Source organism: Corvus kubaryi, unplaced genomic scaffold (assembly GCF_017639235.1).
Source record: "Corvus kubaryi isolate FWS band 111438036 unplaced genomic scaffold, C.kubaryi_AGA036_p1.0 133, whole genome shotgun sequence".
In the NCBI taxonomy this organism is placed as follows: domain Eukaryota; kingdom Metazoa; phylum Chordata; class Aves; order Passeriformes; family Corvidae; genus Corvus; species Corvus kubaryi.
The window spans coordinates 40,119,918-40,139,010 of record NW_024580667.1 but is presented as its reverse complement, the minus strand read 5'-3'; positions in this window follow the sequence as shown (position 1 = coordinate 40,139,010).

The following is a 19,093-nucleotide window of genomic DNA, read 5'->3' as shown; positions in this document are numbered from 1 at the left end:
TTGTGGTTCATCTGTGTGAGCTAACTAGGACAGCCATAGTCAGGCAATAGAGTCACAGAATCTTGCCACCTTAGAATGGTTTGCATTTGAAGTGACCTTTGAAGTTTACTACCAGTGCCCCTTGCAGTGGGCAGAAACCCCCTCTATGAAGTCAGCTTCCTTGAACTCATGTTCAGCCTGACTGAACATTTTCAGGGATGTGACATTCACAGCTTCTCTGGGCAACCTTCTCCTGTGTCTCACCATTTTTTTTACAAAATACATTTACATTTTAATTCTTTTTATACATGCCATGAATATTGTGGAAAATTCTGACTATACCAACTGAAAATTTACAGCACTGACTCAGAATTTGGCATGTCTAGGCTGAACAGCCTGTAAATTTTGTGGGGCTACACATAGTTTTTACTCAGGAAAAAGAGCAAAAGGAAGAAAAGTAGAGACATTCTAGTAAATTAGTTACAGTCAAAGAAAATAGTTCAAAATCATATGCCAAAATAACGGAACAGACTCTGCAGCTTAACTGGTAGAGCATTTTTCTGGAAGGGGAGTAAGAGGATTCTGGTTCTTAATTTTAGGTTTATTGCTCTATGGTACTTTAAACATTCATTATAGAGTCTCAGCCACAGGTTTTGAGAAATGCTAGACAGTATCTATTAAGACAGGTGCTTCTCATCCTTCTGTGGTTCAATAAATGGAAAAGTTCCTGTGACAACTCTCTTGCAAGTCATACCTTCTTTTCTTCTATGACTTTTAAATACATCTGGGTAACATAAGTGGAAGTCCAGAATTCTTAATTGTCAAATGTATCAATCTTTATCAACCTACAAGGTTAATATTCCCTCTCTATTGCCTAGTTCATTCTTAGTAGTGTTGCCATGAGACAAGAATGTAGCAAAAATTATGATCTTCAAGATGATTATGCCTATGACACTGGGATGAAAGAAAAGGAATTACTCCATCTGCAATTCAAAGAAAGAATTGAAAAGAAGAATGGCATTAAACTGTGAGTTGTGATTCATACATATTGTTCATCCATTGTACTTTGTTTCAAACTGTGCCCATAAATAGATGTTCAAGCAAAGCTAATATTAATAAAGCTAAATTAATAAAATAATCTTGGGGGCTAATTGTGCTTTTCCCACATCTAAAGATGAAAATTAAAAGCCCAAAAAACTGGCATGCATTAAAGAAACTAAATTACGATTTAATTTATGTATTATAATGGATCTGACTTTTTTTGCTACCTTCTTCTTACTTTATTGGTTGTATTGTTTAAGTTTTTAAAAATATATTTTTTTTAAGAAAATCCCCATAATCTTAAAGTCAAAATGGGTAAAAATTAGGGAAAAAGAAAAAATCCAAAATCTATTAAAATTGGCTACAGTGGCAACCCCTTAAATCTGATCTCTAATCCCATAAATTCCTTGAAAGTGAAAATGAGAGTGATTTTCATTCTTATTTATATATTTGTTTATTTTTTTATAAGTTGTGGTTGCTGGTACATAAAATAAAAATTTAACAAGAGATATGAAAAAAAAAATTACTTGATGCAGTTTAAACACATATTTAAACATGTAGTCCTAAGATATTTAGAGTGTTTGTCATGTTTAAAAATAAGTGCTAGGTATATTAAGGAACCCTAAAACTTTAAAAGAAAAAAAAAATTATACATTAAGGACAAAAAACCAAAACCGCTCAAAATTTTTCTTCATTTGAACAAATTGCACATTTTTTCTATTTTTAAAATTATTGTTTTTTCTCACACTTCTGTAAGTGAAAATACCTTTTCATATTTAGATATTTATAAAACATTGATCTGATTTTATTTAGACAGACATGAATTATAATGAGCTCTATATCCTGGAATTAAACCCTTAGCTTGTGTTCACTGGTCCCTAACAAAAACCTGTCAGGTTGGGATTAATCTGAGCTGATGTTATCTGTCTAAACCCTAGGCACTTCACAGCTTCAGGGGTTCCTCTAATAGTTGTCATGTGGCAAAATCATCTTGTGAAAATTAATTAATCCTAGATGTTGGATGTGTATTTACCTTAGTGAACTGTCTTTGTCTTTAGCCCCACAAAGGATTTAAGCTTGTTTGGACCAAAAAAACCGAAAAAAAAGGGATCAAAATTGCAAAAGTGATATCTAGACCTTGCAGCAAAACTTTAAAAATATGCACAGTTAAATGTGGGAGGGGATTATTATTATTTTTCACTTTAACAAAATTAATAACAATGAGATGTGGACTAAATTCTAATTTTCTAAGTGCTCTGATGTTCCAATCAGTGATTAAAAGTGCAATAATTTGCTTGCCAGAAAAAGACTTTGATGGACTGACTAACCCCACACATCACTGACAAAGTCCCATTGTTATTAGCAGCTCTCTAGAGGAAGAATTTAACTGCTTTATTGGAGCCAAATTACTTCCCATAGATCTCAGAATATTTTCAACTGTAATTGCCTTGAGAAAATGGGTTAATATCTTCAGAGATGATTGTCTAATCCTGTAAAAGTTACTGTAATAGTATTGCATGAAGTTAGCTTGTTCTGAATGGTTTATTGGTTTGATTTGGTTTGGGCTTGTTTTTTAGTCTTTCTTTCCAGTTATACTCAGATACCTCTTTTTCAGTTTAATAAATTTAAAATACACATAGGAAGTTCAAGTCAAAAAAAGTGAACTATATAATAAATGAAAATAGTCTTATTTTGTATTCTTGTAATGTAAAAATATATCTGAACAAAGTGTACTGGGTTGTTTTTGTAAGGACAGCTGAGTTCCACAAAGTTGAAGTAATTTAATAAAGTGGAGTTCAAATATAACTGTAGCTGAAGCTTAATATTACGTTTAAGATGAAAAAAACCCAAAAAACTGAACCTCTTTTTCTGCAATCTGTGATGATAGAAAAGAATAAAAACTGGCAGTTGTCATTATAAATTGAGGCTATTATAATTTCATCTAGCATAACTCAGGAGTCTGAACTCAAATCAGTAAAATTATCAATACAGAAGTGCTTTGTCTCTGTCTAAATGTAAGAACTAATTGATAATTCAAAGTCTGTGTTGTCTCTCTTGTTGTTTAATTGGCTTTCTTTCTCATCTTAACAGCAAAACCAGAAGAATATAGACTTATAATAATTTATTTGCAAATTTAAGTTGGCCATTTAAATACAAAATGTTTCTTGAAGATCGTAGAGCTAAATGGGGGGTGGGGTGGAATACTGACTAATAGCAGAATTGAACTTTTCGAGTGAAATATGTATACTAAAACTATGACTGTCAGGTTTAATAAATTATCTATTTTATATTTTTTATATATTAAATTCTTCTAATGTGCTAATTAAAATACTATTAACTTTAGCAACATTTTTGGATTCATGCATGAAGGATTAGCTGACAGACACATTCAAAAATGGCCAGTGTACATAAAGGGCTTGTTGAAAACCCCTTGGGTAACACTGCATTGTGTCAACAAAATCCAGAGTAGTTTTTAGTTAGAAAACATGACAAAGTAACACACCTTCAGGCTAATTTGACATCACAGTTGGATGGTGAAAGACAAGATGAAAAAACAGCCTACTGCAAAATATATTTCTCTAGTATGTGTTATTTAAGATGACTTTTAAGCCAGTATTATAATGTTTAAAAATACTGTCTGTAATTAAAAAAAAAAAAAAATCTATATCTCTCTATATATATATCTATATATATATAGGGGCTGAGGGAGAAGAAGGGGAGATAAATTAAACTGTGATACCCAGAAACAAATTGAACTGAAATAATGACTTAAGTAGTGCCTCTCTGTAGCTATAACATATCAGGATCCAAATATTAATTTGAAAGTTAATACCACTTAAATTAAAACAAAACATCATATTCTTCAGTATACCCACAGTAGGTGTTGTCTAACAGTGTAGAAGTTTCTGCAGATGTTGGGAAAAAAAGTTTCTGCAGAACATGGGAAAAAGAAGTCTGAATATTAAGACACTTTGTTCTGTTTTTTCAGAGAGAGCTGTAGGAGACAAATGGCGCTGAAAATAGTTTAAATAAAACTCAATACAGCTAAGATAAAATGTGAAAAGTATTCTTGTTAAATGCTGAATAACAATAGACAAGTATGAAAAAAACACAAATAGCAGATACACACTAAAAATACATATGCTAGAATATGACAAACTATATCTTTTAAAATTTAAAAAAAAAACAAAATGGAAGGAGATACTGTACTTTTACTGCTAAGAAAAAAGCACAAGCTGGGTTGCTAGATCACTGCTCATGAAAACTATTTAATATTTTTTGTTCCCAATTTAGACAGTTTTTAGGACAGTTCCGATCGGACACACAGGATGCTATCCATAACCAAAATAGATCCAAGGCAACCAGTGTTTTGGACCTCTTTTGTTATCAGTTTGGACACTGAAAGAAAACAAAAGATAAGGCAGATCTACTAAGGAGACACAAGATTTAAATAAATCAACAAGCAAATAAATAATAAACAGCTGAGAATTAATGAATTCTGATGGATGCAGGCCAAATTGTTTGACACTCATAACAAAAAAAAAATGGAAGGGTGGAAAAGATAAACTTTTTTCTTTCTCTGTATTGGACCTTTTCCTTTAATTTACATGCCTTTGAGGAAGGAAATCAATAAGATCCTAACTGTCATACTTTCTTTAGAGCAAAAAAAGCATGAGAGGAAAAATTTTTATAAAGCAATGAAAAATTGCTCCCTTTGGCTGGGAAATTATCAATTTTGCTTCTTGGCAAGTGTAGGTGGAAAGACTGTCAGCTAGTGAATTTTTTTTTGTAACGAAGATTACATAAGGAATCAGGCAGTATGCTGAAATTCCTTTATGATGTGACAGGTGAAGACTGTATTTGACAATAGATGTTTAGATGCCATCTACTTTAAATTACAATAATAATGAGCGGTGCTGTTAGGTTGGAATATATACATGTTGCTTATTTGTAGTGATTACAAATCTAATCAGTTAATCAAGTTAAAATTTGTCTAAGAGAAAGAAAAAGCATGGAGAGCAGTTAAGGTATAAAATACAACAGAATAAAAGTCTGCTCCAATGGAAGAAGTATGCTAGATGGAAGATGATATTACATTATTTCAGCATTGATGTGGCAGTAAAAGTCATAGGGGATGAAAAGAAGAAAGGAAAGGCAAAGCTGAACTAATCTTGAAAATTTGGCTGAGTTCATGAAGAAAAATAGGGAGAAATTACAATTACCAACAGAAGTGTAGGCTGACAACATATGACAAAATTTCACCAAATAAAAATCTACATTTAAACTATTTGTTCGAACTCACTTTTACAGTCAATATAGAAAACTTTACAGCTCTAAAGTAAAATTTACCCGTAGAAATATACCTACATAGATTACGGAATCAATCCTAATTCTGTCCACCAATTAAAATAAAGATCTTGAAAGCATATATTGTCATTAATACTGTAGATTATTGTGGTAGGTTTAAAACTTGATTTGATGGGCAGGTTTCTGGGCCAATAGCAGAGCTGGTAACACCTCTGCGATTTACATATTTAACGGAAGAGCAAGCATGGGAATTTTCCTTTTGTTCCTGCTTTCCCGCCAAGGGGTGGTGAGGGAAGGGGGGGCCTCCAGGCCCCCTCCCAGAGCAGGCCCAGGCTTCCCCCCTGGCATGGCAGTGCGGGCCAAGCCGCCATGAAAAAAAGCCACCCTGGAGCCGTGAGTAGCTGCGTGGCTGGAAACGCCCCCCCGACTGAACCGGGATTGCGCGGCCAAGATTTCATCTGAAGCCGCCTCCCTTCAGCCAACGCAACTTGCACCAAACCAATAAAAACACCATGCAGCCAGCAATGAGAAACATGGCAGAGGCCAGACAAGACCAACTTTCTTCCCAGTCAGGGAGAAAGGAAAAGTAAGGTCATGTGGGACGAAGCCAACATGGCGACTCCAAGATCAGTTGTGAGGGAAGGGAAAAGAGAGCGGAGGTGCTTTTAGCGCCAGAGCTGAAAATTCTCCTTGCAAGCTGTGGTGAGGACTGTAATATTACAAACTGTTTTTCTATAATTCATTGAAGTACATTGGGGGGATGCAGAAATCCACACACAGCTTGTGAAAAAGTTGTTAACGCCAGAGCCCGTAGATGGTGTGAAAGGCTTTTAGAGATTGAAGAAAGCCTTTGCTTTCAGGCTGGAGTAGTTCATCCTTAAAAGATTAAAACCCCATGAACCACTATGGCCCACGCTGGCAACTGCGAGAAGACTGCTAAACTGTGGGAGAGATTTCTTCACTGCAGCAGATTCAGGCAGGGCTGCTGCCTGTGAAAGTTTGAACCATGTTAAAGCAGAAGAAACTCTTTTCCTTGAACATAATGAAAGACTCTTAAGCTATGAAACACTGACCAAACTCCATGTTTTGTTTCCCTTTGAAGTCTATATAATTTCGGGCATCACCTTGCATGTGTTGGTGGAAAGAGGGAAGGTACTGGAAGGAAAAAGTGTTCTTGAAGTTTGCTTTAATTTCTTATTATTTCTTTTTTTTTTAATGCTGTTGGTAATAAATTTTCTTTATACTGTAACTGTTTAAGTGTGGACCTGTTTTGCCATGAAGTTTCTTTCCATTTTCCTCAATAATCATTATTTCACCTTATGAAAAATGGAGTTTTATTTTCCCCTTCTCTGCCCAGCTATCGTAGAAGCAAAAAAATAAATAGTTTTCATGGGGCTTGGTGCTTAACCAGTGTCAAACCACGACAATTATTTATAAAGATAGCCCATTCTTTGAGATTTTTCTCACAAAGAAAAATGTCATGCTGCTTGTCCACAGAAAATATTCACGTATTTTGATTGGTTAACTTGTTTGAGAAAACTGTACATATCAGCACTCTTATTTTTTACCCACATTCACAAAACGGGAGCAAGAATGGGTAGTCACACAAAACAGAATATTAGTCTATAATCTGAAGTGGAAACTTGCTTTTTCTAAACCTTTTTCTTGAAATTTAGCTTTTTAAGACTTCACAATATCTATTCTCAAATTTGCACTAGCAAATTTTGGTAGGTGAGCATGTCATTAGGTGTTCTTGATTGTGATAAAGTTGGTGTAAAAACACCTGTTCATGCACTATCTTTAATTTAAATTTTCTTATTGTTGGTGTTCGGAAATACTAAAAAACTGAAGGTAGATGGATAAGAGACTCTCATACAGCTGTTGAGTTTCAATACCTCATTTAGTAGAATAATGGTATCACTGATTATAAATTACCCTTGTGATTATTATACTGAAAGATTTGAAAAGTATAAATTGGAGTTCATGAGCCACAAATAAAATGTATATTAATCTTTGGATAGACAGAGTTGAAAACAGTGTTAAGTACCAACTTGATTTACAATTACTTATATAGTTCCCTTTTCTGTAAAATAAAAGCTCTAATTGCATTTCAGTATCAGAAAGCAATGCCTACATACTTTTATTATTTTTAGATTTTAAACTTTTTAGGTTTGGTTTGAGGTGTTTTGGTTCATTTTTACTGTGATGACAGAGAATATGACTGAATGGACATTTTCACTCATTTGGATTGTCACTGACTTAATGAATTACATATTATGTGATTTATTTCCCTATTCCTACACTAATTGTATAACAAATTTTGACAGCTTAAATTTTATTTTACTGCAACTCTTTACAACATTGTTCACTGGTTAAGTTTTTGGTTATAAATTATGCAGTAGGATGAGGCAGACTAAGTGCAAATATAACATGAGATATGTGACACATGTAATCTTCCTGACTCTCACTCTCATAGGCATAATTCTCTAATAAAACATTCATTCACAACAGCCAAAGGACGTTAGCACTGAACCCTCTATACCTTTTACCTAGTTGTGCAAGGAAGAAAAGCAGTGTACATTTCTAAATACTGCCTGTATTATTGTAAAGTAATGATTGTTTCTCCATGCCAGTTTTCAATTTTATGCAGAATCTTGCTCTTAAAAAGTATTTTCAATGTAATGCTTCGAAAAGATTTTCAAGTGAGCTTGGACCATACCATTTTCAAGGTGTTTTATATAAGGGTCAAGGATCATCAAGTCCAATTCCCTTCTTCTTGAAGGACCACATAAAACTAAACCATGTGACTAAGAGCATCATCCAGATGCCCCTTGAACTCTGATAGGTTTGGTGTTGTGACCACTTCCCTGGGAAGCCTGTCCCAGTGACAGACCACCCTCTTAGTGAAGAACCTTCTCCTTATGTCCAATCTTCCCCTAGCACAGCTTCATGCAATTGCTTTGTATCCTGTTGCTGGTTACCAGAGAGATGAGATGAAAATCTATAAAATCTCCCCATCCAATGTCCCCCTTAAGCAAGTTTAAGACTGTGATGAGGTCACACTTCATCAACCTTCTTTTTTCTAAGGTGAGCAAGCCAAGTGATCTCAGATGCTCTTCCTAACTGTTGCCTTTGAGACCTTCCACCATCTGGGTCTCCCTCCTCTGGACATACTCTGGACCCAACTGTTAAACTGAGGTGCCTGTAACTATGCAATACTCAAGCAGAGGCCACACCACAGCAGAGCAGAGTGGGACAATTGCAGCCCTTGCCTGGCTGCAATGCTCTGCCTGATGCACCATAGGACATGGTTGGTCCTTTTGGCTGCCGAGGCACACTGCTGACTCATATTCAACTTTCTGTTGACCAGAAACTCCACATCTCTTTCTGGGGATTGTTCCTCAACCTCTTGTCACCTAGTTTGTATCTATAACCAGGATTACACCTCTGGTATGGTTGATTGTTTCCCAGGCCTTCAGTCTACCCAGATCCCTTTGTAATATCTCTCTACCCTCAAAGGACTCCCACAGCTCTTTCTAACTCACTATTAGCAGCAAACTTACTTAGTTTACATTCAAATTGCACATCCAGAAAACGTTAAAAAATATTAAAAAACACAGGCCCTAAAACTGGGCCCTGGAGAAACCCACTGATGACTGGATGGTAGCCTGATGTAACACCATTCACTATAACTCTTCAAGACTCACCCATATGCCAGTTGTCCACCCAATACCTCACCAGTTATACCCTTCTACTGAAAAATCTAGCCTCAGATGAGGATTCTGAGTATCCAGATATTTAATTTCAACTGTTTTGAAAATGTAGTAGCTCTGAATTAGATAGCATAAAGGAGCTTTTAAAAAATTACAAAAGAAAAGCAATATCTTGCATTTTCAGTTTAAATACTTAATTTATCCCATTTTTTCCCAGGATTTGTTATTAAAAATTTAGATGGTTAACTCTACTCATATGATGTTGGAAACTGCAGTCCTATATATGTATAGCAAGAATGACAAAATTTTTTATTTTCATTATTCACCTCCCTTCCTGTTTCCTTTCAGTTACAATGTAAACTTCAGGAGTGCGTTCTCTCTAGGAATCCCAACGGCAAAGTTCTTAAGAGAATTTCAAGCGTTATCTTTGGGATTTAAAGCATGGAAAATGAACAATCTCTGAATAAGCCTGCTTTTAAAACAAAACAGACAAAAAAAATCCCAAACAAACCAAACAAAAAACCCAACATTGCACACCCCCCCTCCAGTGGGATAGGTAGTAGAATCTTGAAAAAAAAAGATAAACTCTGTGTGTTAAGAATAGTTAAATAATTGAAGTAAAGGAAAACATAACAATAATATAAATAATAACAATCATAATAGGAATTAAAAAGAGAGAGAAAGAGAGGAATAAAACACAATCAAATGAAGTGATGCACAATGCAAGTGTTCAGCACTCACTGATCAATGCCCAGCCTGTCCCTGAGCAGCAATTTATGGATCCCAAACAGTTCCCCCAGTTTATATACTGATGTTCCATGGTATGGAATATCCCTTTTGCTGGTTTGTGTCAGCTGTCCTGGCCATGCTTTCTCCTGGCTTCTTATGCGTCTCCTCACTGTCAGGGCATGGGAAACTGAGAACATCTCGATTGAGGGTAAGCCACTACTAAAACATCAATGTGTTATCAACATTATTCTCATACTAAATCCAAAATGCATCACTACACCTGCTACCAGGAAGAAAATTCATCCTATCCCAGACACAACCAGGTTAGTAGGAACAAAAATAAGGAAATCAGATCCTTCTCTGAAGTGTCCAGTGACAGGAGTCTCAAATTAAAACACATGAAAATCCACCTGAATACAAGAGCACAATTTCTTACTGCAAGGGTGGTCAAACATCAGAAGAAGCTATGCTGAGAAGTTGCAGATTCTCCATCCTTGGAGCTACTCAGTACCCTACTGGACAATGTCCTGGGCAGCCTGCTCTAGATCATTGTGCTTGAGCAACTGGGATGGCAGGAGGGGTAAGAAGGTGTGTGTGGGCAGGAAAACCTGCACGAGCACTTTCCAATCTCAACCATTCTTGCTGTGAAGCAAGGGCTTAAGCATAGTAATACCGTGTCTTTGAACCATATTCCCTCTCACAAAGCACAATTTTTCCATCACAGCGCACCCAGGGGATTACCCTGATGCCTGAAAGAGTCTGTGTGACAGCTATGCTGTCAAATGGTGGGCAGGAAACAAGAATATTATGCTTGTCCAGAGACTGTCCTTGCAGAAAAATAACAAATGTAATTTCTCAAAGTTTGCTTTGCAGCTAGTAATAAAAGTGGATCAGGAGGAAATAGAGGAATCCTTAGACTCATTACTGTGTGACAGACAAAATTCTCTTTTCCCTTGTTCTTGCAGCTCTTCATTCCCTCTCCTGAGCCAGACTGACTTGCTTTTTCTGATTTTGTTGTTGTTCTTCTTTTTCTATTTCTATTAATTTCCCCTGTTATTTAGTTCCCATCTGTGTTCTATAAATACAATTTTCCCACAAGGATTGCATCTTCCTTTCTTAACTGTTTTTGGGAGTTTTTTTCTACCTTCTGAATGTTTTGTAAGCCATGTAGTATTTCAGCCTCTCTGTATTGCTGTGACTGTTATTATATACTGCTGTTAAGAAGCAGGATGCAGTGTAAGTCACTTAGAACCTTCACTGGCAGATACTGTGCAGATGAGATGAAAGTTTCTGCAGCACAATGAGAAAAGAGGGAAACCTTCACTCTCTTTACATAATTCTTTGAAGCCAGGAGGAGGAATTAAAAAGAAATCCAACCGTCTCCCTGCAGTCTCTTGTGAATAATTTTGGAGCTGACATGAATGAAAATAGTAGAAGGGAACTTCAGATGACTGGCAGATTTTTTTTTCCTTTTATTGCTTCTTCCACTTACCTTGTGGTTGCTTTTCATATCATCTATCCCATTGCTTCAATTTCTCACAATATAAGATACCTCATATTTATGCAGCCCTGACTTAAATTACTTTAACAAAGACTGTTTGGGCTTTTAAAGCTGCTTGTATGATCTCAATTTTATTTATATTTTCTTGAGGTTTTCATCATCTGTTGGTGATAATCCATTAATATTGATCCTTCCTGATGCTAAAATTTCTAAAATATTTAAAATACAATATGCACGTATTTTGATGACTGCTGTGTGAGGAGAGAAAAAGTTAAAAGCATAAAGAAAATTTGCTCATGAAAATTCTAAAAATTGGGTTTGATAACTTAATGGATCATGATTTAGTGCATTACTATGGAATAAATCCCTTTGATGAGACATTTATACCAATAAAAAGTAAAATTTACTTGAATGTGGAATATAATAAGTTTCAGGGTTTAGGGATTTATTTCAGGCCAAAGTCATAAAGGCAAAGGAAATCACTGAAACAGACACAGTAATTTAATGGCAGAAATAAACTACATATAAAATGTATGGCTATTTAATGATGAATTGAAACATTGAAGGCTTTTCTACTATTTAAAGATATCTTTTTTAAAGACATATCAAAACATGGAGGAAATTTTTACCTACAGTAGTAATCAAGTTAGCATTTTTATTAAAAAGATAACACTTAAATATTTCAGAGCCTAAAGTATTTTCTTCTTAAAATTATCAATTGAATTTCAAATTTGGAATTTATTTTGTAAGCCTGGCCAAGTTTTTTGGGTTTTTTTCCTAATGATGAAATATCAAATATTTGTACCAAAAGCTTGGCACAAAGGAACCTCAGTGGAACAAATAACACCACTGTGTTTGTTTGCCTTTTGATATTGTTAAAGAGAAGGAATTAGGAATGAAAGAAATGCAATATCATTTTCATCCAATAGATTTAAGTATTAATATTACCCTTTTCATTCCCATAGATTATTTTGCTGGTCAGCTGTTCATATCCGTACCTTCGGTAAAATTAACTATTTCTGAAAAATTCTTAAAATATTTTTGATGGTAGGAATCAGCTGAGATGCTAAGTCTGTGTATCTTCTGTAAATCAAAATATTTGTTCATAAGCTTAAGAAACACTCCAGTAGTCTAGCGTGTGATTCTGAGGTCAGGGGCTGCCTGTCAGGAGCAACATTCCTTTTTCTGTCCTCTGAAGAAAATTCTGAAGACTGCAGAACACAGACAGCTGCATAAGAGGAAACAGTATGGATTTTTTTAAACATAAGGATGTAAAGAAAACATAGTCTTACCAAGAGTCAAGTCTGTGGAGTATGGGATGAATTATTCTTAACAAATAAACAATAGGATTGTATTTTTAACACTTAGAAATAATTATTGAAAACATGTATTATTTTAAGTCTATTGCTATTACATTAGTACCTTCATTTTCTTTAACATTCAAGGTATGAAAAGAGAGGAGGTACTTCTGTAGTATAATTTTTATGGGGATTCTGGCAACTTTTGAAGTAGGTCTTTGAGCTTCTGAACCAAATCCCCAGGATACAGATGGTAATAACTTACCTTGTTCTTTACTTATGCAAGTTAAACGTTTAAATATATTTTCATTTTCCCACTCTTCAATATACTTATTCTTTAGAACAATGACATCTATGACACTAATTTTTCATGTGGTTTTCTTTATTCTCCCCTACCAGTAATAGTTTGGTTTCCTCAATCTATGTATGCTGTTAAAAAGTGAGATCTCAAAATATTTGTATTTTATCATTTGCTTTTACTGACATAATTTTGAAATCTCATCACTCTTAACCCATAAGACTTTATAGCAAAAAGGTTTACAGACACTTAGGGAAGATATTCAGCAATAAGAAATGATGTGCATATATAAAAGAAAGAGAAGCAGGTGAATCAAATACTAAAGCAGACTACACTGATAAATAAGTTAAAACTAAATAAACAGTTGCAAATAAGATGACTACTGACAGACAGCTAAGTACATTTAAGAAATTTAATGTTTTCTATCCCAGTATTTTTCAGCTCTAATAAAATAATTTGAATTTGGGCTTTAGATAAAATGACTCTAGTTCTCCAGGTTATGCTTAATTTAGTGGAGAAATAAATCTTCACAAAATCAAGATAGTGCCAAATTCCAGAGCAAATTATGTCTGAACAGCTTGTATTCAATTCCCAGTATAGTTGCTTCTTTCACTACTTTTTTCCACTGTCTTACTCTCCATCAACTTGTATTAAAAAGGGAGCTGTGGACAGCTGGCATTTAAATGTCAGATACAAACAGCAAAGATTCCTCCTGGACCACAAAGTCTTTTGTAGTGGTGTTTTCTAGTTTAGTCTGGTAAAAACCTATCACATCATGGGCAAGCCACTCACCTATTCTCCAATTCTGTGCCTGTTATTGAAGCAAATATTTTTTTCAGTTTGTCCCAGTGAGAACGTTGCTTGCATAGGAAAACAGGCTATAAAGCTTTACCACTAACTTTATTTCTGACCCATATGCTTACCCATTTTCATACCCTGCCTCATACTTTTCAGATTTCATTATTACTTTATGGAAACTTTGTTATTAATCATTTCCTGTAGACAAGTTATGTTTCCTACTCCCTAAAACATTTTAAAATATCATCTGAGATCACCTGTGTTTGTTCCTAAACGGTTACAGGTAAGAAATACGTCAAAATCTTTACCAAGAGAGTCATTATTTCTATTTATTTTCTGTAGCTGCAATTAATTCTTTGCCCTTTCCAGCTCAAATAAGTTTCAAAAGTGTGTGTAAAAGCCAGTATTATCAAGCAAGATTTAAATTTGAGAAATATTTTTACTCATTATTATCTTTCTATGAAAATACATTGCTTTCTTCTGTTTTGTGTTTTGGCTTCTGTTTTCAAAATTTCTGAGATAAGGGGGAAAAAAGAGACCAATAATGAACAGAATTAAGTGTTCTAAAAATAAAACCAAACCAACTCCCCCCTCCCCCCAACCCTCTAATTATATCTTTTGAATAAGTTTCACACAGCCTCTAAGGTTCTGAGCTACAATTTTATGTCACGTTTCCTGAAGCAGTCACAGGGTGAGTCTACTACGTTCTGTTAATTGTATCACATTAGGCATACTGTTAGTGCTATTAATAAGTATGTCGAGCAATTCCTCTTGACAGGTTGCACCTGAGGCAGAGAAATGCCAGTGGAAACTAAAAGAGATCAACAGAAAATGGTTTTTCATTAGAAAATCACTGAAACATTCTTTGTCTTTTAGTGGCAGAGTGAACCAGCTGTGATACAACTCTGAGAATGTTTACACTGCTGATATAATCCGTAATTTTAATGTATACATAGTACCAATAAAACAGTCTAAATAATAATAATTATTATTATTGTTAATCCTGCTACTATTACTACTACTGCTACTAATATTTGAAGTCTGGGGCTAGTTTATTACAGAGGTTCAGGTTCATCATACATGTAGTATACTCTTTGTAGGTCCAAAAGGAAAGGAAAAACTCCTTACTAAACAGTAAGAAGAAAAATATAATTTATATAATCTATGTAATATATACAATAAAACTTCAAGGGTGGGATTAAAACTTAGATTCAGAAACATAAATTTAGGTATCAACAGTCTTTGCATATGCAAATAAGCTATCTCTAAACTCCTCTTGCATCAGATGTAGATATGGAAGTAGATTCAGTTGATCAAAAGCCTCCTGCCTCCTGCCATAGCAATTTACATCATCCGCATGGGACTGTATACTATTACACTAGACCTCAGAGAGATCATCAGTTTTCTGGACTGATGATTGGATTCCAGGTAAGGTACCCCAGGATATTTCAAATATTATGAAAGGACTTCATGTGAGCGACTTAATCATATTTTTAATTAAAACAGAGCAAATCACAGAATCACAGAATGTTAAGATTGGAAGGGACCACAGTAGGTCATCTAAGCCAACCTCCCTGCCTGTCCTAGAGCACATGGCACATAACTGTGTCCAGACAGTTCTTGAATGTCTCCCATGAGGGAGACTCCCCAAACTCTCTGGGTGATCTGTTCCAGTGGGTGGTCACTCACACAGTAAAGTTCTTCCTCATGTTCAGATGGAGGTTCCTGTGCACCAGTTTCTTACCTATTGCCTCTTGTCTTATTGCTTGGCAGCACTGAGAAGATCCCAGATGCTTCCCCTTGACACCCTCCCTTCAGATACTTATATAGACATTGCTGAGGTCCCTTCACAATCATGTCTTCTTGAGGCTGAATAGGCCCGGCTCCCTCCACCTATGCTCAAGATGAGATGATGATGAGAGAGATTATTCCATCCCTTAATCATCTTTGTTGCCCTCCACTGAACCCATTCCAGAAGGTCCATGTCTCCCTTGTACTTAGGAACCCAGAACTGGACACAGCACTCCAAATGTGGCCTCAACAGGGCTGAGCAGAGTGGCAGAATCACCTCCCTCATCCTGCTGGCAATGCTCTTCCTAATGTACCCCAGAACATCATTGTCCTTCTTGGGCACAAGGATGCTGCTGGCTCATGGACAGATTGTTGTCCACAAGCACCCCTAGGTCCTTCTCTGCAGAGCTATTTTCCAGCAGGTCAGCCCCCAGCCTGTGCTGGTGCAGGGATTTTTCTTCCCCAGGTGCAGGACCCTGCATTTGCCTTTGTCGAATTTCAGATTGTTCTCTGCCCATCTCTGCTGCCTGTTGAGGTCCCTCTGAAGGGCTGCACAGCCCTCTGGGGTATCAGCCACTCCTCACAGGTTTGTGTCATCAGAGAACTTGCTGAGGAGGAATCTGTGCCTTCATCCAAGTCATTGATGGATAAGTTAAATGATACTGGACACCACTACTGACAGGCCTCCAACACTGTGACACTGATTATGACCTCCAGGGACCTGCCATTCATCCAGTTCTCAACTCACTTCACTGCCCAATCATCTAGTCCATAAGATATATGGGATGTCTGTGCTTTTTAGAGTGTAAATTGGATGTCAACTGGTCATTAAGGTGGTGTCTACAGTGTATCCCACTGTAAGGCATCAAGTTACTATTATGGCTGGTAAAGATCTAGGAAAACTGTTCTGTAAGTATAGGAGTACAGTTCCATTTAATTTCCTATACCTACTCACGTCTCCTTCAGCTGCTGATTCAGAAGGGCATGGGTCTCCTTAAATTCTGTCAATACTGAAAGCCTCATGCAGATTTCTCAGATAACCAAGAGTTTCAAATTACACTACAACCCTCTGTTTGACAAATGAATTGATCTCATAGTCAGTAAAGTCAGTGGAGAGCTACACATTTATTTTAAAATAGCTGTTTATTTTAGGGTGAGATGAGTCAATCAAGTGTATTGATTAGTTCATCTCTGTGGGAGTTGACACAGCTAACTCTCTTGCAGTCACACGGTATGCACCAAGAGTCTGTACAGTTATCTGCACATAGGTGCTTGATGTGTCCTAGGATACACTTTTTATGTTCAGCTGTTGCTCCTGGAAAGTGTCTACCATAGATCCTGTGTCATATCTTTCATGCCTACACTGCTGCTGTAGAAGTCTGGGGTTATTTGAGCTGTCATTGGATGCTTATGTGTGGATGACTGAAATAAATTCTTTAAGCCCATGAAAGCGAACTCCCATGCAATGTCTGCTACTTTTGGTCTCAAGATCTTATTTTATGAAAAGGTAATTTTTTTAAAATTTTTAAAGCTCTCCTGTCTTTCTTTTCAAGTCTTTTAAAATGCTTTCACTTAATTGTCCTCTGTTGGGAGGTTTTGCTTATCTGAAAGGGAGCAGCAAGAGCATGATTGCTCCATGAAATGAGCCAGAGCCAAGTCTTGTCCCAATACAGGCATGAACAGCAATCTTACCAACAGAGGTATAGTCCCTGATCTTAAAAGAAGCTCCAGGGCTTCTTGGCAAAAGGTAATTTCAGGTGAGGCTTATCATGGCCTGTATGATGGTGAAGTGAGGCATAAGAATCTTGGGAGGACATAGGAATCAGAAGCTCCTGACAGAAACAATGAATAAGTATTGCTCTATCTACTCTATCCAGAGTACACAAAATTTACAAAAAAATGAGTTGTTTTTAAGGTGAGAATTTTAAAAAATTGTGTGAGTGGAACAAATGATTTTTTCACATGTTTAGATTTAAATCTGTTGATCAGTTTATCTGAGTACTATCTTTGGAAAAATCAAATCTGATATTCAGAGTTTGAAATAATGACCCGTAATCTACTTTATCATTTCCTCATAACATTTTGTGACTTCTTAGTAATTACAGTCACCGTGTCATCTGTCAACTGAAGAACTGTGCAAGTTACTCTCCTGTACTGACAGAGAGACCATGCAGACTATCCCATATCAGCAAAAATGGCACTACATGTATGTCCTTAGACAACTACTTCATGAATTAAATGCATAATGATCTAGTACAATAGCATCTTAGGTAAGTCTCATATTGACGTCCATTATTTCAATACCTCTGAACTGAAAATTATGATAATATGGAGCTAAAGTCACTCCCCAAAATCTTACTAATCCTCCCTGATAATAGCTACATTCATTTTTAGTTCCTATGATCTCATTGCATTTTCCATGAAGGTTTCATTTTCTTATGAATTGTGCTGTGCTTCATTTTCTCTTAGAAGAAACAACATCATGGAGGGGTATAGAAGCAGTAATACTTCATGAGAAACTAACTTCATTGCTGAAAAATTCATTATCTAGAGATTTAACAGTCTTTTTATGTATTTTTCTGAGACAAAAAGAGAGAGAAAAGCAGGTAAGGAGAAAGTTTATGAGAGTCAGTTCAACCAAAATCTATTCTCTATGGGTATTATCAAGAAGCGGAAGATTCCTTGCAGCCTTCACTATTGAAAGTTGTCAAGACCCAGGTGCACAAAACCCTGAGAAACCTGCTCTGATCTGCTCTTATCTGAGACCTGACTACTCAAGTTTTTTCCTAGAAATCTGATGCCTATCCAATTTTAAATGTTTCAGGCTTGATTTTTTTTTTACGGTTGTTGTTTTGTTGGGGCTTTTTTAGATAAAATTATTTTTCATAGCAGTCAGCCCATATTTATTTTGTAGAAGTTTTATGTTTTCTAAATGTAATTTTTTTTTCATTCATATATATAAAGCAATATTAAACCTATATTATTTTTGCTTTTTGTATTATATAAAAGCTAGAAATTATCAATTCATCTCTGCACTTGAGCTATTTTTGCACATTTCATATACAATAGTAAAAGCTTTCCACAGTAATGGCCTTTAGTTTACAATTCTTCCAAGTATAAAAATAAAAACATTTGAAATAATATTTAATATGAAAGAGTGTTGGATTCAATTAAGTTTCTTGGGAGTGATATACACTGTGACACATTTAAGTCAGAGTGCAGAAGTGAAAAATTCAGTTGTGGTTCTAAAGTTTATTTCTGAACTATTTTATTACTTCTAAGAACACAACAAGAGTTCTCTCAAGTTTAATTATAAGGATATGTTGTAGAGAAAATAATTCAAAGGAATAAGTGAATGAAGTTGTGACCATGCTTCTAACAGTTATCTAAGAAATGAACCTTGGATTAAAAATATAGCTTACATGTTTTTTATAACAAAATATGATCTCTAAAAAAACTGCCAACAACCCTTCTTATCTAAGATATGGAGGAGATAGGAACAAGATTACTGAAAATACAAAAATTAAATTAACCCTTTAACTATAAGAGTATTCTGTAGCCCATTTATTTTTTGCTTTCAAAGAGAAGCAGTCATGAGTGTACTGCATCTGGCTGGGATGGAGTTAGTTTCATGTTA